This window comes from Osmerus eperlanus, chromosome 6 (genome assembly GCF_963692335.1).
Source record: "Osmerus eperlanus chromosome 6, fOsmEpe2.1, whole genome shotgun sequence".
NCBI classification, from domain to species: Eukaryota; Metazoa; Chordata; class Actinopteri; order Osmeriformes; family Osmeridae; genus Osmerus; species Osmerus eperlanus.
The window spans coordinates 8,788,974-8,816,924 of NC_085023.1; the positions used below are offsets into that span (position 1 = coordinate 8,788,974).

At 39.1% G+C, this 27,951-nt stretch overlaps 2 long non-coding RNA genes across 2 annotated transcripts; one reads left to right on the forward strand and one right to left on the reverse strand.

Annotated features, from left to right (window-relative positions):
- Positions 1–1,705: 1,705 nt before the first annotated feature.
- On the reverse strand, positions 1,706–2,772 carry LOC134022130 (uncharacterized). The gene is made up of 4 exons (XR_009930621.1): positions 2,746–2,772; positions 2,352–2,387; positions 2,218–2,259; positions 1,706–1,983 (listed from the first exon to the last, which is right to left on the reverse strand). It is a non-coding gene; the product is annotated as an uncharacterized LOC134022130 (long non-coding RNA).
- Positions 2,773–21,132: 18,360 nt separating this feature from the next.
- LOC134022845 (uncharacterized) lies at positions 21,133–27,951 on the forward strand. The gene is made up of 3 exons (XR_009930691.1): positions 21,133–21,304; positions 21,719–21,753; positions 27,827–27,951. It is a non-coding gene; the product is annotated as an uncharacterized LOC134022845 (long non-coding RNA).

Genomic DNA, 27,951 nt, shown 5'->3' on the forward strand with positions numbered 1-27,951 from the left:
TGTGGGGGGTCTGAGACAGCCCAACGGTTAAAAGAAAAGGCTTCACTTTGTCTTTGTATGCGGTAAATGTGTCGCAATACGACGGTGGGTCACAATGACTGATGGGTCAGAATGACCCGAAGATAACACAAGGGTTAATTCTCTTCTCTTTGCTCAATTTCTTGAGGGGGTACAATGTTGGAGGTTCATCACAGTTGATGCACAGCTCCTGAGGATTAGATGCATCTTCAATCGCAGGACTCTGAGGATTGGATACGTGTATGTATTGGTTGTCATTTGCGTAGCTTATTACGCTCTGGAAGGAAAGTGGCATGAAATCATAGCTGCTGACATCAGACACATCTGAAAACATTGTGTGGATCCTATCGATCATTTCACCTAAATGTTTGAAAGTGAGCATTATGGCCGTACCATTCAGACATGCAAACCCCTCAGGCGTTCTTGAGTGAGGATCAAAGATTTCATACCTTCCAGAGCTGTCTCTGAACAGAGCAATGGTGTTTGAAGCCAGTGTGAGCAATGCATAGTTAGCACCTGATGCCAAAGACTCAAGTCTTGTTGAAAGATTAAGGTACCACTCCTCCATCTCTTTACTCGGGGCAGAAGCTCTCATGTAACCATTCATAACAGGTGATTTTAATACAATGTCCATCAGTCGTTACTCTGCATGGAAGTTCATCAAATGCCAAATAATTAGATACAAGTTTCTTTCATCAGCTTTTTCTTAACCTCTCTGTACATGGCGTCACCTTTCTTTAATATATCAAGGTCCGGTCCTTGCAGATGCTCGTTCTCAAAGTGATGGACAAGAAATGTTAGCGCATTAGTGCACTGTCGATTATTGGAGAAAGAACCGTATTTATTATCACTTTGACTGTGGGAAGCTTGAACACTTACAACATCCAGTCTGTGGGTGTTTTCTGCATTTTCAATGTGAGTGTGCTGTACCACCTGTTGTCTGTTCCAAGGACCTTGCATCTGATTCTGTAAATCTGGCATGCTTACAGTTGTGAGATACAACTTCGTCCAGCGCTGCTTTGCGGCTGCAGATCTTTTTCCTTTCCTCTGCATTTTTGTGCAGGAGATTAATTACAAATGGTAAACCAGCAGTTTTCTTTTTAATGACAGTGAAATATTTCGATAAGTGATTACAATAACAAAACACGAGTTACAATCAGATGTATTAGTACAACTACAGCAAAACAGTAAAGAACCAATATTCTATAATTCACAAAAAAACTAAAGACAATAATTTACTGAAAGATGAAGGTCGGAGATTTCTAAAATGCTTTCAGGGAATTTCACAGAAACAAGTTAAACAGTTGTCAAGCCTGCAGTAATAAAGTTTGTGTGTGTGTGTAAATATATATGAAGTTGTTTTGAATTCAGCAATATACAAATATATATCAGTAGTATTCAAAGATGGTTGTTAAACTTGTGTGGGGTGTGTAGTTAAACACAATATCACCCAAATGCTTACAGTTGGACACAGTGAATTTTTTCTTCAACCAACAATGGCAGGGTTTCCCAGATTCGTTAAGAAGCTCTTAACGCTAAGAGCTTCTTAGGAGCGTTCTAAGGACGCTCTAGAACGCTCTTAGAACGCTCCTAAGAAGCTCATAGCGTTAAGAGCTTCTCAACGAATCTGGGAAACCCGGCCAATGATAATTCAGATCTTTCAAGTTGTTGTTATAATTCTGGTATTTCAAGAAAGGATTTTTCTGGCAAGGTGAGGTTTAAAGAAAACCCAAACCAAGAGAGATTCAGATCTTTCAAGTTGTTGTTATAATTCTGGTATTTCAAGTTGATTTATAATTCTCGTATTTCAAGAAAAGATTTCTGGCAAGGTGAGGTTTAAAGAAAACCCAAACCAAGAGATTTATTTCAGTTCAAGGTGAGGTTTTTTCAAACCAACACCGAGAATTTGGTGGGGGTGAGACCAACACACCCAAGGCACACAGCTTCCTCTCTCCCAGGACAGACCTACCAAAGAAATGAAGTAATTTAGTTGACAGAACCATAAAAAAATAGTTGAACATCTAGTTCATAAAGCTGTACACAAATGAAATATTACCGCCCATTTAGAGTAATGTGTGTATAACATTTTCAACACAATTGCAGAGCTGTATGTGTCTGAAACATTTTTGTACATTAATCATAATTGCTCATTGTACATAATGTTAAGGAAAAAAATAAACCCTCAAAAAACTAACTTACCAGTTCTTGAGAAGAAATATCTGCCTGGAGAGCGAGTGTCTACTGTTAAGAAAAGGAAATGTATTTCAATGTCCTCGTCGTCTTCATAGAAAGATAAATGTAATGGCAGCATTTGTGTGTCTATGCGAACTCACCACAGGTCAATGTAGGACGGTCACCACGATGAGTATCTGCCGTTAAAAGAAGGGAATTCATATTAAAGTCATCGTCTATTGTGAAAGTGTATGGATGTGACCCATTATCGACGATTCAAACTCTGACGTTGACGACATATTAGGATTGGATTTCTAAGCAGGGATGTTTAGATATGCTGTACGTGTCTATTTACATATTAAAGTACAATGCTGTGACATAACGTTTCATATTTGGAGTATAAGCTAACTCCATTTACATTTTCGTAAAATTCCGAGTGTCGAGAGCTAGTCGACCTATAATGGGCTCCCCGGCTTACTATACAGTACACTAATGCCAATTTGGTTTATTTTATCATTACTACAGTACAGTAAGTCAGAGCATAAGAAAACTCACCACAAGTCAGTGAGGCGTACAGCAGTCTCTTACAGTGGGCAAGCACTGTAAGAGAGAAGATTGTTTTCAGAAATTATTTCCACCCATTGACTCCGAGTCATAATTTTTCAGCTAGAACAGCAGACCATGGTTAGCTACCTAGCTAACAAGAATGCTCATTACTGTCGCGCTCGAGCTAGCTACGGTAGTCTGGTTATAACAGTTAGCTAGCTAGTTAGCTGTGTTAAAACGTACGCTTTCTAGATAGCAAGTTGGTAGTACTAGAGGTACTCCTGTAAATACTTAAATAGCCTACCCCAAGGTAAACATCATTTCGTATAATATTTTTTGATATCTATTAGCAATGTTTACCAACCTTTCAAGCAAAATAACTGGACTTACCTGTCGAGTCAACTGTAGCAACTGCTTGAAAATGACAGTTGGCTTGTTAAGTTTCAGGTTGAGCGCGTGACTCGATGAGCGGAGCAGTTTAACAAGCCTAGCAACCTATGTTTCATTGACTTCCATTGATTTTAAAACATGACCATTTCAAAATATAGAAAGATGGGGGGTTTAACCCTTGTGTTATCTTCGGGTCATTCTGACCCATCAGTCATTGTGACCCACCGTCGTATTGCGACAAATTTACCGCATACAAAGACAAAGTGAAGCATTTTCTTTTAACAGCTAGGCTGTCTCAGACCCCCCACATTGCAAAGGTTAAAAGAAAATTATTTTAATTTGTTTTTGTATTGGGTAAAATTGGGTAAACACAACGATGGTTCGTTATGAACCTTTGGGTCATGTGACCCGAAGGCAGCACGAGGGTTAAAGCTGTACACAGCTGGTCAATAGAACACATTGATGTTTGAATGGAGTAGGTAGCTTAAACATGTAGTGAGCAGCAAGGAAGTACATTTGTGACATTTAGACCTATTAATGTTTTAAGTGCTTTGTGCTGCCATATTGCATAAATAAGAACAGTTACTAGTAGCTCTATCAATATCATAGCAGACAAAAGTATGTCAGCAGTATGAAGGTGAAAAAAGTGTTGCTTTGAAACCAGAATGGTGAGACAGTGTTAAAGGTATATCTGTCATTGTCATGCATTGCAATATTTTCTTACGGTTGACAAAGGAGAAAAAAGAGTGAAATGAAAAGGGTATCTTATTTAATTTCATAAATGTTAAAGCGTTATGTTAGAGCTCAATGCTCTTAACCCTTGTGTTATCCTCGGGTCATTCTGACCCATCAGTCATTGTGACCCACCGTCGTATTGCGACAGATTTACCGCATACAAAGACAAAGTGAAGCATTTTCTTTTAACCGTTGGGCTGTCTCAGACCCCCCACATTGCAAAGGTTAAAAGAAAATTATTTTAATTAGTTTTTGTATTGGGTAAAATTGGGTAAACACAACGATGGTTCGTTATGAACCTTTGGGTCATGTGACCCGAAGGCAGCACGAGGGTTAAGACAGTCACCCCCATTACCCTGTGCAACCCCAGTCAACACTGCGGAGTCCTTCCGCGATTGGGAACTGAACATCAGCTCCCTCACCAAGAAAGCACAACAGAGGATGTACTTCCTACGGCAGCTGAAGAAATTCAACCTGCCAAAGACAATGATGGTGCACTTCTACTTCCACGTCTGTTTGAAGTTTCTTGGCGAATAAAACCCATTCTGATTCTGAAAAGTATTAATAATTGAAAGATGTAAAAACAGAAATACAGTTTGAACAGTGGAACAGTTTTTCTATATAGTGATGAAGAGCGTTGGCCAATCGGATTGGTTCCTTGTTTCTTGTAACGTAGCAACGGATGGTCATTGTCAGCAAACCTAGAATCTAGGTTTCAGGTTCATGGTGGAGGAGAAACTAATCATGTGTGCACACCCAGTCCTGTTCAGACACTGAATTTAAAGATGACGTAAATATAATAATCCATGGTGCAGGTTTGCCGATATTGTTGTTGTCCCTGGTGAGTTTTTTTTATACTTTTAAATTCAATCTCGTCACATTACGTGACTTTGTTGTGCAACTGCAAAAGCTACTCTAACTCTGATCAAAATGCTGCTGCAAAAAGGCTGAACTATTGTGGGTAGTAGATAAGATCATGTTACATCTAGCCAGCGGATCAAGTATGTCAAAGTGGTATTTGTACAGAACATCGTACTGTAGGCGTGAATAATGCATGCATGGTCATCATCGTCGTCCATCTTTGTTCGAAGCGAAGCTAGAGAGAGGATTCAATGGGAGATTTCCTACAGTAAGCTAGATCTACTGCTTCAAATTGAAAACGGAGACGATATTTTGATTACAGACAAGTTCCTTAACCTCTGTTGTCAATATCGCAGATAAAAAGTAAATACTGTTACGAAGCATTTGTTTTTAGGTAACGAACGATAGATGTAACTAGCTAGCTATGTGACCTTGTTTCGCCGTTCTATGGCAGCTATGATGACAGCGTTGTAAGCACTCGTCACTAGAATGACCATAACTTTAAAACAAAAGATCATATTTCAAATCTGTCTGCTGTTCTACATTGCCCACACAATTATGTATATATATCAACTCTAACATGGCCTGTATCTTGTATTGAAAGTGCTCGAAAATTAGCTTGTCTAATGTATGGTGGACTGAGAAAACATTTGTCAAAGCGGAGCGAGCGGATGTCGTGGGAGAATTCCTACTGTGTTAGATTTACTGCTTCAAATTGAAAACAGAGAAGAAATTTAGAGTAAAGACAAGTTTCTTAACGTCTGTGTTCAATATCGTCAACTATAAGTAAAAACTTTTCAGTTACGAAGCTTTTGTTCGTAGTAACGCCAGCTGCAGTAAACCTTTCGTGACCCCGGTTTGGCTGTTCGTGACAGTCGGATATGAGTGTTGAGCCTCGATTTTTGCAGATTTCTGTGAAACTTTCTTAAAGGAAAATAATCTAGGTAGATTATGTACACTTTAAGTTCAATGTACATACCTTGTTTGGCCAATTTGGTCGATTGTGGAAAAAAGTAGAACCGTTTTTAGTTATGGAGAGCCATCGCGCTAGCTTGGAATTGCGTTATCCCACTCATAACTTCAGTGGTCATACAGTTAGGTCCATAAATATTTGGACATTGACACCATTTTCATCATTTTGGCTCTGTATACCACCACAATGGATTTGAAATGAAACAATCAAGATGTGCTTTAAGTGCAGACTTTCAGCTTTAATTTCAGGGTATTTACATCCAAATCAGGTGAACGGTGTAGGAATTACAACACATTTTATATGTGCCCCCCCCCTTTTTAAGGGACCAAAAGTAATTGGACAATTGGCTGCTCAGCTGTTCCATGGCCAGGTGTATGTTATTCCCTCATGGGAGTTCGTTATTTCATTGACAAGGAGCAGATAAAAGGTCTAGAGTTCATTTCAAGTATGGTATTTGTGTTTGGAATCTGTTGCTGTCAACTCTCAATATGAAGTCCAAAGAGCTGTCACCATCAGTGAAGCAAGCCATCGTTAGGCTGAAAAATCAAAACAAACCTATCAGAGAGATAGCAAAAACATTAGGTGTGGCCAAATCAACTGTTTGGTACATTCTTAAAAAGAAAGAACGCACTGGTGAGCTCAGCAACACCAAAAGACCCGGAAGACCACGGAAAACAACTGTGGTGGATGACAGAAGAATTCTTTCCCTGGTGAAGAAAAACCCCATCACAACAGTTGGCCAGATCAAGAACACTCTCCAGGAGGTAGGCGTATCTGTGTCAAAGTCAAAAATTAAGAGAAGACTTCACCAGAGTAAATACAGAGGGTTCACCACAAGATGTAAACCATTGGTGAGTCTCAAAAACAGGAAGACCAGATTAGAGTTTGCCAAAAAACATCTAAAAGAGCCTGTACAGTTCTGGAACAACATCCTATGGACAGATGAGACCAAGATCAACTTGTACCAGAATGATGGGAAGAGAAGAGTATGGAGAAGGGAAGGAACTGCTCATGATCCAAAGCATACCACCTCATCAGTGAAGCATGGTGGAGGTAGTGTTATGGCGTGGGCATGTATGGCTGCCAATGGAACTGGTTCCCTTGTATTTATCGATGATGTGACTGCTGACAAAAGCAGTAGGATGAATTCTGAAGTGTTTCGGGCAATATTATCTGCTCAGATTCAGCCAAATGCTTCAGAACTCATAGGACGGCGCTTCAGTGCAGATGGACAATGACCCGAAGCATACTGCGAAAGCAACCAAAGAGTTTTTTAAGGCAAAGAAGTGGAATGTTCTGCAATGGCCAAGTCAATCACCTGACCTAAATCCAATTGAGCATGCATTTCACTTGCTAAAGACAAAACTGAAGGGAAAATGCCCCAAGAACAAGCAGGAACTGAAGACAGTTGCAGTAGAGGCCTGGCAGCGCATCACCAGGGACGAAACCCAGCGTCTGGTGATGTCTATGTGTTCCAGACTTCAGGCTGTCATTGACTGCAAAGGATTTGCAACCAAGTATTAAAAGTAACAATTAGATTTATGATTATGTTAGTTTGTCCAATTATTTTTGGTTCCTTAAAAAGGGGGGGGCACATATAAAATGTGTTGTAATTCCTACACCGTTCACCTGATTTGGATGTAAATACCCTGAAATTAAAGCTGAAAGTCTGCACTTAAAGCACATCTTGATTGTTTCATTTCAAATCCATTGTGGTGGTATATAGAGCCAAAATGATGAAAATTGTGTCAATGTCCAAATATTTATGGACCTAACTGTAACTTTTAAACAAAATAGTCTATCTTAAATCTGTCTGCTGTTCTGAATTCACGACAAAAGTACGCACATTTCATACGCTCTAACTTATCCTCTATCTTGTAGTGAAAGTGGTTAAAAATGAGGTTTTCTAAAAAAGTAATGCAGACGGAGAAGACTTTTGTCAGAATGGCTCCGTGAAATCGTCTTGATAAAGGATGATTTGCCTAACATGATCATATAAATATTTACACCATTAGAAAGCCCTAAATCTTGTCTTCAAAATGGTATAAACAGTTCAGGTATATTATTTGAAAAAGTCTGCATATTCAGGCAGGAAAGTGTTAAACAGTGTCAAAAATTGACGCGGTGAGAAACAGTTCTGTCAGTGCATGACGTCACAATTGAATTTGACTTGAACATTCTGAACCATTGAAACCCATTCATTTTTTTTAGCACTGAGTGAGTTATTTTTCCAAAACGGAAGCTAGCTAGTTTTAGTTAGCTTCCGTTACCTAGCAACCTAGCATAATACTCGTAGCAATGCTACTACTTGCTAGTGTTACTTGTTAGCCTCCTAATTGTAAATTTTGAAGCCATACTATAGTGTTTGTCATATAGTTTTTGTCTATCGGAAAATGGTCGGTTGGAATGTTCAGAATCACATATGTGTGACGCTTTAATACCTCAAAAACTTTCAAAGTTATCAATGAGAAAAGTAATAGCACGCTAGAGCAGTTCAGACTTTATCAAATGAAGTTTGAACAGTGTTTCTAGCTTAAACGGTGTGAAAGGAGTAGGCGACGGAAAAAAGTGGGAGAAAAAAAATTAAATAATAATAATAATAACTAGACAGGGTACAATTTCTGGGGAAATTGTAGGGTGTGCTTGCTTGCGTCGGTTGCACAGGGGTCCGTTTTTGAATGACATTTTTAAAACTGATATTTCTGTATATTTTATATAAAAATGCATACTTATTATTTATAAAGATTACATAGATTTAAAAGCATTTTTTTTTGCTCATTTACAACTGAAAATACGAGTGAAGTGTAGAATGAAATAGATCTTCTCATTTCCCCTGCAAAAGGCATCCTCATCGTTGAATCAAAACGAATAAATTTGGCAGACCGGTGTAAAAATTGACCTAATCTCTATGACCTAAACGTCCTTTTAAGTTTTTCCCTTCTCGTGATATTTTAAGGCATTTAGCCTACTCATATTGCATTCATTCATGAATAAAGAACCCCATTTGAAGATCATTCTACGACGTTACCGGCAGTAGAAGATTGAATCGCGATTCAAACAGTACCATCTTCTAACTGAAAATATGCCCCCAAAAATGTAAATAAGCTTGACATTTATTTAGTGGAAAATCGCTTTCATAAAAAGCTCACTGGTAGCGATCATTGTCAGTAACAATGCAAAATGCGATATAGCCCTGTGTGGAGAAGCTGCCCCGGTAAATTGTACTACTTCAGTACAGTAGACTACTGCTGTGTTCGTCTTGGTAGCGATTGCGTTGGTTGAATTGGATTTAACGTTCCGTTGTACGGTTTAGGCTGAAATTAATTATTTTCATGAACAGATTGACAAAGTTTAGGCTGTGGCAATGAAGTTAAGGTTAGCAGTTAGATAGACTTTTGATTTAAGTAAGGGGAGTGCCGAACATGTTCTGTCGCCGTTTGACTTCCTACAGCTGTGTAGATGTTTTTGTAGTGTCTCGCGTAGGCTACAGCATTGCAGTGAGCAACACTGGTTTGAAACCACAGGTAATGATAATTTCACCCACAAATCGTTTACTTGTAATGTAATGTCATAATAAATCCTACAACGAAAATGTATTTGTGAGGAATGTTTATTTTAAATATTGAAAACAGATGCATCATAGACCACTGTAGTATGTGTTGCCCGGGCAACAGAGGCTAATGTCATGATGCTAATGCTTAAGTGAAATAGTAGACTAACGTTTCCAAAAGTAGATGTGGGCCTACTTCCTTAATAATATCAGCTAATATTGTACATTACATTTCATAATTGTGTTTCACATCACAAAGTAAAATGAGTAAATAGTTATCACCCTGGCCTCTTTGCTTGTGGCGTTTCTGCAGCTGCCTTGCAGTTGACTGATCCTTAGGGGGGCGAAAATAAACAATAAGAAATAATATATATGTGAGAGAACAAAGGTTGTGCCCTTGTCGAAGGCAAAGCAAATGAATGTCAAAAATGTGTGAGTCACACAAAAGAGGCAGTGTGGAAACTGAACTGCATCATCTAACAACGCTAAGAGCTGAAATACAATGCGGGAGAAGCTGTTAAACAGAAGAAGAAGTAGGCCTAAGCTAGCTAGTCATACAACGATTAATAAAAATAATCATGTAGACGCGCTTATTGAGTAATCGCATAACTAATTACACATGTAAACAGAGTAATCGTATGGCATAAACCGACAATTGGTTTCTCATGGTCAGTAAACGCACTCAGTGGCGTAGTAGAATAAAACAGTTCCATTAGCAATAGTAGTAAAAGAGATATTAGCAGCACCTGCAGAGTCACCTCTTGTAAATTGTATTAGCTTGAAATACTATCAAACTCTGTCTTGTGACTCCATTAATCAGGTAATACAAAAAAATCACCTCTGACCATGCTAAAAAAGCTGAAAATAGTGAAAATTTGGTAGAAAGTTATAGGCTGAAGCTTCAAAGCGCCCGAAAGGTATTTTTGAAAGGGGCAGGAGCTGGACAAAGGCATAAAACTACAGAAAAGAGAAGAACAATGCAAAAAGATAAATAATTCAGAAGAATTTGAAAATTTAGTAGAAAGTCATTTGCTCAGGTTTCAAATTGGTCTGAAATGTATTTTAGAGAGGACCTGGAGCTAACTGATTAAAATGCTGCTGCAAAAAAAGTTGAACTATTGTGGGTAGTAAATAAGATCATGCTACATCCAACCAGCGGATCATCTTGCAAGTGTGTCAAAGTGGTATTTTTACAGACTGTATTAACACCGTAGGCGTGAATAATGCAGGCATAGTGATTGTCGTCCATCTGTAGCCGAAGCTAAGCTAGAGAGAGGATGCAATGGGAGACTTTCTACAGTAAGCCATATCTACTGCTTCAAATTGAAAACGGAGACCATCTTTTGATTAAAGACAAGTTCCTTAACCTCTGTTGTCAATATCGCCAATAAAAAGTAAATACTCTTCAGTTACGAAGCATTTGTTTGTAGCTAGGTAACGAATATTATGTCTGGAAAAACGTAGCTAGCTATGTGACCTGGGGGGTGTTCCATCAACGTCGCTAACGCAAGTCGCGCTAACACGAATAAGTCTCACTTGGGTAAACGTCAACTTAGACTTAAGCCTCAAGCCGTTCCACTAACGTTCCGTTCCACTAACAGGCAACGCTAATTCAAGCTAGACCTCAATAAGCTTAGACTGTGCAGCCCAGATCAGGCGATCGTCGAAAAGAAGAGTTATGTCGCAAAAAGTATAGCGTAAAGCAGCAGAGGTGTGTTGTTTCAGCAGCGTAAATTGATTTTTTGAGTTTTTTTGTTCCCAAAAAGGGCAATGTTGCCACAATTAACATGGCAAGGGAGACAACTTGTCAAACCATTACGACCGTTAAAATGCGTAAATTGTAGACCTACCAAATCTACTTTATATATATATATATATATATATATATATATATATGCATTTAGGCCTACTGATAATTAGCGTAATTTGATGAGCTGTCTGAAACCGTTCTGACAGGCTAGCCTATGGTCGATATTCTCAACAGGAGATTGAGAATAATAGCCCAAAAAAGAACGTGGCAGCAATTGAAAATTGTAGGATAAAATTCAAAACACTGAAGAAGGCCATGGTTAATTGCACTTGATGTGGGCTAATAATGTTTTTGTCTTCACATCTTGAACAAAATAAAAAATTACTTCAAAATAACTTTGCCACACACATTTATTAACTGATATGCTAAATGCTGAGCTTTAAGATAAAAGGGAAAGATAACCATGACTTAAATGGGGATTCACTGAAATGACTAGTATTGCACAGATCCAGCACTGACTTTTTAGATCAGAAGGTGACCCAAACTGCACACTTTGTTTGGCAGAACAGTCATTTAAAATTGCTCAGCATGACTATCATTATTATATTACGAGTATTTCCAATTAACATAGTCTGCCTCCACAGATCCAGAGGGGGCTTGGACAGTGACAGACTATGGCTGTGCCAAGTGTTGTCACAGCCTCACTTTGGGAAAGCATGCCCTACTGGGAACATTAGGGGAGACTGTTGGGCACAGAATCTAATAGTCTTCTTTGGAAAGGGCAACATTTGGGACACTGTCATGTAGGGGCAGCATAAAGGGCACTTCATAACAGCACCTTTTTCCATTGGAAGTAAGGGCATGGGAACAGTCCAATTTAGGCCATTGTAAGGGCACCTTATAGGGTACTGCATCACATTTTCTATACTATAAAGGAACTCTTTTTACATTTATAGAGGGCACACTGTCATTTATTGCATGGGGCATCCTGTGCACTCAAGCATATTTCACAATGTGAATGGCAGACAGTAGGGCACTTGGTCTAATTTTTGCCACTCTGGGCATTTTAGAAACGCTTTCAACCATGGGGGCACCAGGCAGTCACCCCCTGAGTCTTCCAATGGGCCTGGATACACCCATGGGGACAGTATATTGCACCTATAATATTGGGGAAGCCAGAGGAGAGGTAATATACAGGCTTGTCAACATATAGGCTACTTTAAACAATGAAAATACTTTATACAATTGAATAAAAAGTCCTCCTTGATTCTTTGTGTTTCAAGATTACCTGAAAAACTGATGATAATATTCAGGTACTGCTTTGGAGAAAGGTATACCCTTCATATTTCCTGGCATAGTTGCCCGTTCAAGAATGTCCCACATGCAAAGACATAGACAGATGCAGACAGACTGAACAGTGTCAAGGCTTGGCTACAGTGGGTTTGCTTCCTTGTGTGTGATTCCAGCAGACTACATAGTCTAGGCCTACCTACATAGACTGCAGTCTACTACCCTCCTTTCTACTATTATAGTCTACTCTCCTTTCTATTACTTTTTACAAAGAATGGTAGGCTGCTCTTATGTGTTCATTGCCATCCTTAAGAGTTGCTAAAGTGTTATTTCATATATACATATATTTATGGTTTTATTTTTTTAAAGAATGACAATTACATTTATCTAGATAAACTATGCTGGGCCTGCTGAACCTATACTTCTTCCACAGATACTGGTCAGGGAACCATTACTTCTGTCTCTGAAGACCCATGGGGCTGGTGGGGTAAACGCTCTTTGTATAATCTGAGCACCTTCATCCACCACAGGGTTGTCAAAGAACGGATACGCCATAATTGATTGTAACTTGTCTAGACGCTCTGCTTAGTTTCTAAGTCCTTATTTTATGTCAATTAACCAATGGCTTTTGAAAACAAAAGTGACATTATTTCTTAACTTGTTTATTTAAATTAATATATTTTTTGGAGATGAAGTAAACATGTAGCTAAATCATTAATGTCTGCACTTCAAAAAGTCTGAATTCTGAACACGGACTTAAGTGGTTTGCGCTAGTGATGGGTCGTTCGCGAACGATCCGGCTCTAAGAGCCGGCTCTTGAAGGTGAACGTCGGGAGCTGGCTCGCATATCTGAAGAACCGACTCTATTTTTAATAGATTAATACAGCCTATAAAAACTAAATGATTATGAAATAATGAATTTGAATTGTATTTAAAATAATTGACTAATTCAAAGAACAACAAAAAAATACTTGTAGGCTTAAAGGCGCACACGATCATCCTCACATTCTGTTCCTGTCAATCCTGCATGAGGGAGGGCCGAGCCAACTCACACACAGTGAGAGAGTAGTCAAAACTCGGAGGAGAGCCATGACAAATCAATGCATTTTTAAAGATATGTGGTTACGGTCGAGTATGATTTCATTTCATAATTTAATTCAAATTGTTTTCACACCTATCATAGTCAAATTCATAGTTAAAACATGTATTTTTTAAAGAGCCGTTCGGGAGCCAAAAGAGCCGGCTCTTTTTAGTGAGCTGAGCCATACGAGCCGGCTCACGAAAAAGAGCCGGAATGCCCATCACTAGTTTGCGCGCAGGAATTTACTCGACCAAACTGTCTTTTGAGATTCTGTTTCCGCCTGTTTGAAATTATTTGCAACACATTTGAGTTTAGCTTGACTTTTAGCCTGACACGGATCAGGCTAGTTCCGAAGTATAAGTTACCTTGGTTACGTAGCTAGAACTAAAATAAGCCACCTTAACCCTTGTGTTATCTTCGGGTCATTCTGACCCATCAGTCATTGTGACCCACCGTCGTATTGCGACAAATTTACCTCATACAAAAACAAAGTGAAGCATTTTCTTTTAACTGTCGGGCTGTCTCAGACCCCCCACATTGGAATGGTTAAAAGAAAATTATTTGTATTTGTTTTTGTATTGGGTAAAATTGGGTAAACACAACGATGGTTCGTTATGAACCTTTGGGTCATGTGACCCGAAGGCAGCACGAGGGTTAATGGAACGGAACTCTCGCTAAAGTAAGTGAGACTTGGCGAGATAAGTCTAGCTTTTCCTTAATCGACGTTGATGGAACACCCCCCCTGGTTTCGCCATATGATGACAGTCGTAGTGTCACTAGAATGGCCATAACAAAAGATCATATTTCAAATCTGTCTGCTGTTCTACATTGCCCACACAATTCAACTCTAACATGGCCTGTATCTTGTATCGAAAGTGCTCGAAAATTAGCTTGTCTAATGTATGGTGGACTGAGAACATATTTGTTAGTCAAAGCAGAGCGAGCAGATGTCGTGGGAGAATTCCTACTGTGTTAGATTTACTGCTTCAAATTGAAAACGGAGAAGATATTTAGAGTAAAGACAATTTACTTAACATCTGTTCAATATCGTCAATTAAAAGTAAAAACTTTCCAGTTATGAAGCGTTTGTTCGTAGGATTAACGCCAGCTGCAGCAAACACATGCCCCAGCCCCGGTTTTTGGCTGTTCGTGATGGTCAGCTATGACAGTCTTGAGCCTCGATTTTTGCAGATTTCTGTGAAACTTGCTAAAATAAAAACGATCTAGCTAGATTATGTACACTTTAAGATCAATGTACATACCTTGTTTGGCCAATTTGGTCGATTGTGGGAAAAAAGTCGAACCGTTTTTAGTTATGGAGAGCCATCGCGCTAGCTCGATTATACGAGAGAATAACAGAAATGTAGCTAGCATCCACACCTCACACAAGTTAACCGAGACGATAAACTGTACGTCCAATCCAAAAAATAAGGATATTTTCCGAGACCCAAGACTCTGCCTAAACCAGAGATATTCTTTATATGTCTGTGCAGTCAGAAATACGACTCTACCTGCAGTTTCGAAAAAGTGTTCCTTTTGCTTTCCTGGTGCGTGTTTGTTTGGTTGCCACGGTGATGGCGCAGCTGTGATGGCTAACGAGCTAGGCAGAGAGAAAAACGAACATTTACCTAGCATCCACACCTCAAACAAGTTGACCTAGACGCAAAGCTATAGGTCCAATCCAAAAAATAAGGATATTTTCCGAGACCCAAGACTCTGCCGAAACCAGAGATGTCCTTTATATTTCTGTGCGGTCAGAAATACGACTCTACCGGCAGTTTCAAAATCTTGTTCTTTTTGCTTTCTCTGACGATTTTGTCACCAGATTTGCATTGGTCTCTATGGGGCGAGAGTTGGACTTTGTCTAGCTTTCGTGGGGCTCTGAACAAATGTGTACGTCTGTTGGATTCAACAGACAACTGTCTACGACCAGCACAAAATTAGCTATCTATTGATCCAAAAATGAAGCATGAAGAGCGAAAATTGTGGCAATGCTGGCAAAATAGAAATATTTTTTCAACGACATCCGAAGCTGCCCTCCACTCTAAGCGTTTCAGTCTGCACTCTAGGGTTTCAAGTAAACACCCATGTAAATCTCAGAAACGGCTTGAAAAAGTCATGAAACATAATCAGTGATATTGAAAAAAGTTGAATAGATATCAAAAAGCTGAATTATTTAAAAATAGTTTAGGGTTTTGTCAACATTTTAAAGTTTAAATGGTGGCTCTAGCTGAAAGATTGAGGAAGAAGAAGGATTTGGAAGTTGAAGAAGTTTAACCTTTTCATGTTCCTGTTAAATTTGCCTGAAAACGCCTAAACAGCATACCCAAAGTAAATTGGAAGCTGTTCTTGAACCATTTGGAGTACATGCATGTAAATGATCTCTTTTGAAAGCTGACACTCTGAAGTTATGTCCCCTGTTGTCAGGACCCCTGTCAGTCCTTCTAGTGTTGAGTAATAGAAGCTTGAACACAAGGAAAGTGAAAATTTCTATTTCCGCCTAGATTTTGTTTTGAAAACAGAGGCCTGAAGAGGCCTAGAGGTGGTAGGTATTATCTGGAAGACTAAATTGGACCACAGGTTGAAGCCTTACCCAATTCAAATCAAAAGTCAAACATAATACCACAATATATTCATATTTGACACATGTTTTTATAAGAGTACATCCAGGAATTTTCTAAAAGGGTCTTTTGGAGACTCCAAAATGACCCTTTGTAACCAAGGTCAAGGTCAAATAAAAAGGTATTATTTTTCATAATTGTTATCTCTGGCCCATCTCTGGTACTTAGAAATATCATATATAATAGCTAAATCCCTAATTAGTAATACTGAAACACAAAAACTGAAGCATGAACACATTGGAGTGCTTTATCTGATTCCAAGGATTGGCGCACAAAGAACACTGATTCTGTCAACCATATTGCGCAATCGACTGTTATTTTGAAGGCTCCACAGACGCATACAAATGAGGTATTGGCATTTTCAGCTAGCTGTCAGCTACAAGGCTAACGAGCTAATTTCAGAGCCAGTCGAAGCCAGTTCGAGAAATTTGTTTAGAACGAGTGTGGGGGGGGGGGGGCGGGGGGGGGGGCAGGACGCACAGACCTAGTTGGCTTTAGAGGGCTGTCAACGGGGCATGGAAGCTCCTATTGGGTCGAACAAGGTGTCAATCAAAAGGGGAGGGTTCAACGGACATTTTGAGACCTTCATTTTGTAAATACTCCGTTGATAAATCGGAGAAAATAACACTTTTATGTGAACAAGTTGTTTCTTCCGTCGGCTAACTTGCATAATGAAACAAAGGATAATGGCTATTCATGAACGTAAAACATTGTATTTGGACGAATTACTTTACATGGTTAGATACTTTGAACCCTTGGGACTTACGCAGATCAAGTTTTGATGGCATGATTTGCACACCTGGACCTATTTGAACAACTTAGGGTGAGTACAACTTTTTTCTTTGGCATTGTTGAAGGAATGTTCACCGGAAAAAGACGTTGACTTTGCTTGCTATTGCGACTTGATCTTGAATTGGTTTATTTCAATGGAAGCACAAGAATCGTAGCTTTCCAACGATGTATAACATGTGTAGCGTCTAAAAAATATATTTTTTAGAATTTAGTGCGTCGTAACTGAGGAAGGGGGAGGCAGCATTTTTGTCTCGCGGGCGAAACAGGAGCGTAAACAGGTTAAATAAGTTTGAGAGGATTTGAAAGAAAACTCCATTGGAAACCCATGTTAAAAATATTATGAATATTGATTTATATTAATTCAAGCATACAAGGTACAAAGCTGAAAAGTCATAGCACCCATGGCCTGAAACTGCTGAATTTTTTGATAGCTGAACGGTTTTAATAGCTGAAGATTTGAAGGCGCTGAAAGGTGTCTTGGAAGAAATAGAAGAAGAAGAAGATGCTTGAATAAAGATTCAAAGAACAATACTTGGAATGCTGAAGCAGCATTCCAACAATAAGTATGCAGAATAACAATTGTGTTTTTGCTTGCAGCAAACACACTAATGAATGGGTTTCAATGGTTCAGAATGTTCAAGTCAAATTCAATTGTGACGTCACGCACTGACAGAACTGTTTCTCACCGTGTCAATTTTTGACACTTTCCTGCCTGAATATGCAGACTTATTCAAATAATATACCTGAACTGTTTATACCATTTTGAAGACAAGATTTAGGGCTTTCTAATGGTGTAAATATTTATATGATCATGTTAGGCAAATCATCCTTTATCAAGACGATTTCACGGAGCCATTCTGACAAAAGTCTTCTCCGTCTGCATTACTTTTTTAGAAAACCTAATTTTTACCCACTTTCACTACAAGATAGAGGATAAGTTAGAGCGTATGAAATGTGCGTACTTTTGTCGTGAATTCAGAACAGCAGACAGATTTAAGATAGACTATTTTGTTTAAAAGTTATGACCACTGAAGTGATGAGTGGGATAACGCAATTCCAAGCTAGCGCGATGGCTCTTCATAACTAAAAACGGTTCTACTTTTTTCCACAATCGACCAAATTGGCCAAACAAGGTATGTACATTGAACTTAACCCTTGTGTTATCTTCGGGTCATTCTGACCCATCAGTCATTGTGACCCACCGTCGTATTGCGACAAATTTACCGCATACAAAGACAAAGTGAAGCATTTTCTTTTAACAGCTAGGCTGTCTCAGACCCCCCACATTGCGATGGTTAAAAGAAAATTATTTTAATTTGTTTTTGTATTGGGTAAAATTGGGTAAACACAACGATGGTTCGTTATGAACCTTTGGGTCATGTGACCCGAAGGCAGCACGAGGGTTAAAGTGTACGTAATCTACCTAGATTATTTTTCTTTAAGAAATTTTCACAGAAATCTGCAAAAATCGAGGCTCAACACTGTCATATCCGACTGTCACGAACAGCCAAACCGGGGTCACGAAAGGTTTACTGCAGCTGGCGTTACTACGAACAAAAGCTTCGTAACTGAAAAGTTTTTACTTTTAGTTGACGATATTGAACACAGACGTTAAGAAACTTGTCTTTACTCTAAATTTCTTCTCCGATTTCAATTTGAAGCAGTAAATCTAACAGTAGGAATTCTCCCACGACATCCGCTCGCTCCGCTTTGACAAATATGTTTTCTCAGTCCACCATACATTAGACGAGCTAATTTTCGAGCACTTTCAATACAAGATACAGGCCATGTTAGAGTTGATATATATATATAATTGTGTGGGCAATGTAGAATAGCAGACAGATTTTAAATATGATCTTTTGTTTTAAAGTTATGGCCATTCTAGTGACGAGTGCTTACAACGCTGTCATCATAGCTGCCATAGAACGGCGAAACAAGTTCACATAGCTAGCTAGTTACGTCTATCGTTCGTTACCTACAAACAAATGCTTCGTAACAGTATTTACTTTTTATCGGCGTTATTGACAACAGAGATTAACCCTCGTGCTGCCTTCGGGTCACATGACCCAAAGGTTCATAACGAACCATCGTTGTGTTTACCCAATTTTACCCAATACAAAAAAAATACAAATAATTGTCTTTTAACCATTCCAATGTGGGGGGTCTGACACAGCCCGACAGTTAAAAGAAAATGCTTCACTTTGTTTTTGTATGAGGTAAATTTGTCGCAATACGACGGTGGGTCACAATGACTGATGGGTCAGAATGACCCGAAGATAACACAAGGGTTAAGGAACTTGTCTGTAATCAAAATATCGTCTCCGTTTTCAATTTGAAGCAGTAGATCTAGCTTACTGTAGGAAATCTCCCATTGAATCCTCTCTCTAGCTTCGCTTCAGCCAAAGATGGACGACGATGATGACCATGCATGCATTATTCACGCCTACAGTATGATGTTCTGTACAAATACCACTTTGACATACATGATCCGCTGGCTAGATGTAACATGATCTTATCTACTACCCACAATAGTTCAGCCTTTTTGCAGCAGCATTTTGATCAGAGTTAGAGTAGCTTTTGCAGTTGCACAACAAAGTCACGTAATGTGACGAGATTGAATTTAAAAGTATAAAAAAAACTCACCAGGGACGACGACAACATCGGCAAACCTGCACCATGGATTATTATATTTATGACATCTTTAAATTCAGTGTCTGAACAGGACTGGGTGTGCAGGCACACATGATTAATTTCTCCTCCATCTTGATACTGAAACCTAGATTCTAGGTTTGCTGACAATGACAACCGTTGCTACGTTACAAGAAACAAGGAACCAATCCGATTGGCCAACGCTCTTCATCACTATATTTAAGAGCTAGAAACACTGTTCCACTGTTTAAACTGTATTTCTGTTTTTACATCTTTCAATTATTAATACTTTTCAGAATCAGAATGGGTTTTATTCGCCAAGAAACTTCAAACAGACGTGGAAGTAGAAGTGCACCATCATTGTCTTTGGCAGGTTGAATTTCTTCAGCTGCCTAGGAAGTACATCCTCTGTTGTGCTTTCTTGGTGAGGGAGCTGATGTTCAGTTCCCAATCGTGGAAGGACTCCAGTGTTGACTGGGGTTGCACAGGGTAATGGGGGTGACTGTCTTAAGAGCATTGAGCTCTAACATAACGCTTTAACATTTATGAAATTAAATAAGATACCCTTTTCATATCCCTCTTTCTCCTTTGTCAACCGTAAGAAAATATTGCAATGCATGACAATGACAGATATACCTTTAACACTGTCTCACCATTCTGGTTTCAAAGCAACGCTTTTTTCACCTTCATACTGCTGACATACTTTTGTCTGCTATATTGATAAAACTAACTGTTGTTATTTATGCAATATGGCAGCACAAAGCACTTAAAACATTATTAGGTTTAAATGTCACAAATGTAGGCTACTTCCTTGCTGCTCACTACATGTTTAAGCTACCTACTCCATTCAAACATCAATGTGTTCTATTGACCAGCTGTTTACAGCTTTAAACCCCCCATCTTTCTATATTTTGAAATGGTCATGTTTTAAAATCAATGGAAGTCAATGAAACATAGGTTGCTATGTTTCATTGACTTCATGATAGGCATGATCTTAGTTGCGCACTCTATTGAACGGAGTGGGTGAGCGTTCGCAATCGAAAGGACTGCCGGCAACGAAGATAGTTAACGAGGGGATCAAAAAACTGACCTATACCGATCGAACTGAGGATCCTACTACGAAGTCCAGCGGACGTTCTTCCTGGGAAAGCAGACGGCGTCACAAACTCAGACCCCGGGGGAGGGTCTCACCAAGTGTTGAGTTATGTACACTCATAACTGTTTGTCTTGTGCAATTTTAAGTAGGGTTATTTAAAGTACCGGTAGCCTACCAGCGTGGGAGGCGAGAACAGGATACGGGGAGGTGACTATAGTCAGAAGTGGGGTATTTGGGTCTCCCTCGCACGTGTGACGTAACCTAGGTGCGTGAGTAATTGAGTGCTGGATTTGCAGTGATGCCAGGGTGCCCCGTTTATGAATGAGAAACAATTGTCTGGGTTAATAAAGACTTGCACTGTTATACCCTACCTGTGGTTCTTTAAGGCTGACGTTCCTAGCAGTAATTTCCTGTTACATAAGGGAACCCACATTTATTACAGTATTTACACTGAGCATGTTTACAAGCGTTGGCATTTGATTTTGCATTAGTTTAAATTAAATTCAAACTGCGTAGAGAATGAATTGACCGAAATTCATTCTTGATTTAAATACCTTAACAAATATATTTCCTTATAACAGTATTTACAGCTGCATTACGAACACGGTGATGAAGAATCTGCTCTTTCGCGGGCCTAGCCTGCTCGTGCAACCTACTTTCACCAGCATCCATGGAACCAACACTTTAGTGACCGCTCGAGCAGTACTTGACCAGCTCACGAGAATAAGGCGCTTGGTACTTTTGTCAGAAACTGTAGTGGCTGAGCCTTGACGCAAGACGGTAATACCCCTTTAAAATGTAGAAACTTAGCTAGCTAATTAACATTATTTTGTAACTATTATTTGGCTAAATGTATTCTATTATGTTTTTGTACTATGTCCTAACTGTCAACATTAGAGTAACTTTTTACACAAGTCACCGTTTTTGATATTGTAGCTAATAAATGTAGCTAGCACTAACGACTTGGACTGTAGACTTCAACAACTAGCAAATACTATTTCTAATCCTATTTGGACTAGTAACTGGATAATTTATAGTATTCTGTGGATAAATAGAGCAGTTATAATTTCTGATATTTTTATATTTCTGTAGTGTGACAGAGGCAGGCACTAAATGTTAAGGACTGAACAGTTGGATTGGTAGGACACCAGATAACTAAAATTGACAAATGGTAGTATCGTGTTGTTTACTTAGACTTCTACAGAAACAACATCTTCACATTGATCAAGGTAAGTCTATTCGCTGAACATGACACCAATGTGTCATGAATGCCTTTTTTTTACACTTTAAAACCTCTGCTCAGGGGGCACAAATTTAGCAAAGACTGTTTGACACCCCTGGCCTAGGCATTGCGACTGTTGCCAAGCAACGCAAACATTTTGGTAAATGAGATTGAGACTTAAGTAAATGGGATATTCTAACTGAGTATTGGCTAATATTTTTTACTTTCACTAGCTGCCTAACTCGCTGAATTTACTCACTAACATTTTTCAATTTATTATACTATTGTAATTTTAATTGCAATAAAGAAAAGAAACACAGTAATACTGAAAAAAAACTACATAAGAATACTACTGAACGGGGGGAACAAGATGGCGCTGTAGAGTGAACAGCATTGTAAGCCAGCTCCAGTGGCATTTATCAGAGTTTATATATTAATCTATCATGTCTGGACAGTAAAAGTACGGAATTTTGTAGGGGAGGTACTCTAACATGAGTCTAGATCATTATTTTCGCCAAAATTCAGAAATCATGAAAAAAACATCGAAGAAAGTGGTGAAGACTACTCCTGAGGGAACTGGTGTTAGCGGTGAACTAGCGGTTGCTAGCCCAGGGATGGAGCCAAATATTATTCAAGCTTTGGACAACATCACTGACAAACTCACTATGGTGATCGACACAAAAGTTTCCACAGTCTTAGAGGCCATTAAAGATCAGACAGCACAGTTGCAAGCAATTGCAGCACGCGTAGGGGAGGCTGAAAAAAGAATTTCTGATGTCGAGGGCACAACTATAGCCTCAGAAGCTAGGATAGCATCCCTTGAAAAACAAGTGCGCGACATGTTTGAGCACATCGATGATCTTGACAACCGAGGTCGTAGATGCAATGTGCGTGTGGTTGGCATACCAGAAGGCTCCGAAGGGACAAATCCAGTGGAATTTTTAGAAACGTGGATACCAGAACACCTTCAAATGACTGTGAAAGATGGTCGTTTAAAGCTTGACAGGGCTCACAGATCATTGGCACCGAAACCCAGTCATAACCAGCGTCCAAGACCATTTATACTGAAGTTTCACAACTTTCAAGACAAACAGCGGGTAATGGATGCGGCACGGCGGCTCGGATCTCGAGGTCAAGATGATGCTACGGCCAGAAAGCCCAAAGTTTCCTTCTTCAATGACTACTCGGCAGAAGTGGTTCGGCGGCGGAAGGCATTTGATGACACGAAGACCCGACTAAGGAAAATGAACGTGATCTATGCATTGCTCTATCCGGCTACTTTAAGGGTGACAGTCGATGGTAAGCAGAAGAGATTCGACTCTCCGAAAGATGCCGCTTTACTCGCACAGTCATTAGAAGAAGGACGCAAAGGTATGTCAGACTGAAGACTGGACTCAGACACTGATTTTTGAAGATTAATGTGGTATGTTACCTCCTGTTTGAGTTTATCTATACATAGACTTTATATTTTATTTGCCAAGTATAGCCACTGTGAGTAGGCTGACGTGTTGTTGTTTTTTTTTGTGACGATGGTGGTGAGGAATGAAGATTGGGTGGCAAGCTCTTTAGTCTTGCCATGGGCGATGTTTGGAACTCCCTGCAGGTTAGGTAGCAGGGACAACCCCCTTGAAAATGTAAGTTTAATTTGTTTATTTTTGTATAGTAGTTCTTGTTCACATTACTTTTTTTGTTTTTCTTCTCTTGGCTCAGTGACTGCACATGTCGTTTTATATGTTTTAGGATTCATGTTCTCAGCATACTTTCTCTACATAACGAATAAAGTTGGCCTATATGGCGAGTAATAAGTTACGTCTATGTACATGGAACATAAAAGGGGTTCATAGTCCTGTTAAAAGAAGAAAAGTACTGCGTTTTTTGAAAAAAGGGCATATTGATATTGCTCTCCTGCAAGAAACGCACTTGGATGATGAAGAGCATCTCAAATTGCAGAAGGAAGGTTTTAATCAGGTGTTTTTTTCCTCATTCACCTCAAGAAGTAGAGGAGTGGCTATATTAGTGAGAAGGAACTTGCAAACTTGCAGTTTTCATTGCTGGACTGTATTAAAGATAAAAGTGGCCGATATGTTATTGTAAAGGGCATCTTGCAAGATACAGTTATATCTATACTGAACGTGTACTACCCTCCTGCTCACCCCTCTGACTTTATAACTAAGGTATTCTTGGACTTTTCTGAGATTCAGTCAGATATTGCCATTGTAGGTGGAGATTTTAACTGCATACTAAACCCACTTATTGATAAATTACCTTCTAAAGCTATGTCTCTTTCACCACAGGCTAAGGCACTCTGTTCTATTTGTGAGGATTTAGGATTTGTTGATGTTTGGAGAACAATTCACACTTCTGATAAAGCGTATACTTTCTTTTCTGCACCTCATGGCTCTCACAGTAGGATTGACTACTTTTTCATGTCAGGTCTCGCGATGCACAGGGTTTTGTCTTGCTCTATTGGTAGTATTTTGATTTCTGATCATGCCAAGGTAATTTTGGACCTCTCCATCAAGGGTGTAAATAGTGGAGTGAAGTTCTGGAGACTGAACACATCAATCTTGAAAGATCATACATTTGTTACTCATTTTACCACTGAATTTCAGTATTTTATCTCCATTAACACTCGATCCACAGACAACCCGGCCTTATTATGGGAAACTGCTAAAGCATATGCTAGGGGGTTGATTATTTCCTTTTCAGCAAGTAAAAAAAGGCAAAAAAGAGAAAAGCAGAATCTGTTAATGGCTGAACTTAAAACTAAAGAAAATGCTTATGTTGAGTGCCCATCTCCCACTATTTTGACAGAAATATCTGCAATTAGAACAACCTTAGACAACCTTTTAACACAAGATGAGGAAGTCAAAGTCAGATTTATTAGACAAAAGTTTTATGAACATGGGGATAAACCTGGGAAATACCTAGCATATCTCACAAAAAAAAGAGCAGAGTCACAAACCATTGCAGCCCTTTGTGATGCTCAAGGCAGCCGTATATATGATAATAAGCTTATAAATGACACCTTTAAGATATTTTATCATAATCTCTATAGTTCTGAGCAGCCAAGGGATGCGTCTGTTCTGATGGATAAGTTCTTTGACCAGCTAAACTTGCCCACTATACCATCAGAACATAAACTTGCTCTTAATTCACCCATTTCCAGAGAAGAGGTGTTTAATGCCATAGGAACTCTTCAGAATGGGAAAGCTGGTGGACCGGATGGGTACAGCAGTGAATTTTACAAAGAGTTTTCAGGCATATTAGTAGACCCTTTAGTCAGCATGTTTAATGATGCTTTCTCAAATAAAGAGCTACCCCCGACCTTGAAAGAAGCAAATATCTCACTCATACTGAAAAAGGGGAAATGTCCTGAGTCCTGTGCCTCTTATAGGCCCATATCCCTTCTAAATGTAGACAGGAAGATCTTGGCAAAAATTTTGGCTATACACCTTGAAGGTCTCCTACCTAAAATTATAAAAGAGGATCAAACTGGTTTCATAAAGGGGAGAAACTCTTATAACAATGTTAGGCGTCTTCTTAATATCATTCAGGTCTTCCAACGTAGACAAGTTGATGGTTTAGTGCTTTCTCTGGATGCAGAGAAGGCCTTTGACCGAGTTGAATGGTCATATTTATTTTACTGCTTGGAGAAATTTGGTTTAGGGGATAATTTTATTAGATGGGTCAAGGTCTTGTAAGATAATCCTCAAGCAGCCATTCTTGCTAATGGACTGAGGTCTGACGGTTTCCCTGTGCATAGAGGAACAAGGCAGGGCTGCCCATTGTCCCCCCTGTTGTTTGCCATGGTTATTGAGCCATTGGCAGAGGCCATAAGGACAATACCCTCCATCCAGGGCTTACAAATAGACAATGTACATCATAAGATAAGCCTTTATGCCGACGATGTCTTAATTTATATTTCAAGTCCAGAAACATCAATACCTGTGTTACTTGATGTTGTTGGTTTATTTAGCAAATTTTCTGGATATAAAATTAATTTGACAAAATCAGAGGCCATGCCGCTAGGGAGCCTAAGCTCAATACCTACAACACTGCCTTTTTTCCCCTTTAAGTGGTCCCCAGGGGGCTTTATCTATTTAGGTATATTCATAACCCCTACATTTGAGCAAATGTATAAGGCTAACTTTGTTCCATTGTTTGAGAAGGTGAGACTAGATTTGGAGCGGTGGAACTCTTTGCCAGTCTCCTGGCTAGGTCGTATAGCTCTTATTAAGATGAACATATTGCCTAGATTGCTTTACCCTATCCAAATGATCCCAGTTTTATTTTCGTATGGAGTCTTAAAAAAACTAAATGGTTGGCTTAGTGCATTTATATGGAGCAAACGTAGACCAAAGCTAAAGATGGCTACCTTACAACTGCCAAGCTCTGAAGGTGGATTAGATTTACCAAATTTGAGAAAGTACCAGCTCTGTGCTCATTTGCGATATATATATGATTGGATCGTAAATGAGACAGCCTCTGTCTGGCTGGATGTGGAAACCTCCCTATCAAAATACCCACTGAAGAACCTGTTGTTTGTTAAGAGTTTTAAAACTGTTAGGTCATGCTGCGACAATATTGTTACTCTCAACACAATTAAGGCTTGGCGACTAACACGTAGACTTGAGGGGAGGTCAAAACTAACATCAGTTTTCACTCCTATTTTGAACAACCCCGATTTCCAACCAGGACTTCTTGATGCTGGCTTCAGACAGTGGCAGGATTGTGGCATTTATGTGTTGAAAGACCTAATCTCTGATAATACATTAATGTCATTTAACCAAGTGGTTGAGAAATATAATATCCCCAGACAGAGCTTCTTTCGTTATTTACAGATAAGACATTATATATTGCACAGTACAACCCTAATTGATAACCCTGGTGCATCTCATCTTGAGAAAGTACTGTTTGCAACACCTTGGAGATTGTCTATCAGTCTACTCTACGGAGCTATGCGTACTCTGGCAACTGTGGCTTTGCAAGAGCTTAAAGAAAAGTGGGAGAGCGAACTCTCTGTTACAATCAATGACAATGAGTGGGACGATATTTGGGTCTACGCTAAATCAATTTCAGTCTGTAATCGAGCCAAATCTATACAGCTAAAAATTTTACATAGAATGCATATATCCCCCAACCGCAGACATCATTTTAATCCAACTTTGTCGCCAATGTGTCTTAAATGTAAAACAGAGATTGGTACTCTAACCCATTGCCTTTGGTCATGCCATAAACTGCAAAGATACTGGGCTAATGTTTTGACAGAAATTGAAAAGATACTTGGGCAAAACTTACAGATGGATCCAATGTCTCTTATTCTGGGTCTCCCTTCTAGATATGTAGTGTTAAAAAACCAGAGGCTCTTCTGTATTCTTACATATGCAGCTAGGAAGAATATATTATTACAGTGGATAAGCGATAGACAGCCAACTGTTAAGGGCTGGCATAATGTTTTGTTTGATTTAGTACCTCTAGAGTACCTGACATGTGTGATACATTCCAAATCTAAACAATTTTATAAAGTTTGGGAACCTTATCTGAATTATTTGGACCCCAACGTTTCTGACATTATGTTACAGGGATTTTTTGAAAAGTCGTAAGAGAGAGTACTTTGCTGTGTATCTGTTTTCTTTCTTTATTCATCATTTTTATTGTATTGTATGTGTGTAGCTGAGCCGATGTTGTTGTATCTGTGTGTTGTGTTTGTGATGTGTGTGTTTGTTTGAAGTATGGTTGTGTGCTAAAAAAAATTAAAACCAATAAACATATTTGAGAAAAAAAGAAAGAATACTACTGAACGATTTAATAAACAGACATAGAAAAAAACTGATACAACTAACTACACTACTATAATATACCTAATAAATTATACAACTATACAACTAATAAATAAAATAAACAGCCAGAACTGGAAGAACAAATTGTAACAGGGAACACAATTAGGAACGACATGCCATTGAAAAGGAAAATAACTAGGACTTCTGGATCACCTGGAAAACAGAAGGGATGCAGAGAAAATGGGATTAGCAAAACGATAGATTCTGAATAATCTTTTCTCATTGTTTTTCCCCTAGCATGGACGCAGTGACCTTAAGAAGCGTACTTGTTGGCAAAGCATATGCAGGGCCCTACAGCCGACCTCCACCGATAACGGTGACTGTTGTGGCTACCAAAGAGTGGACCAAAGTCCTGGAATGGG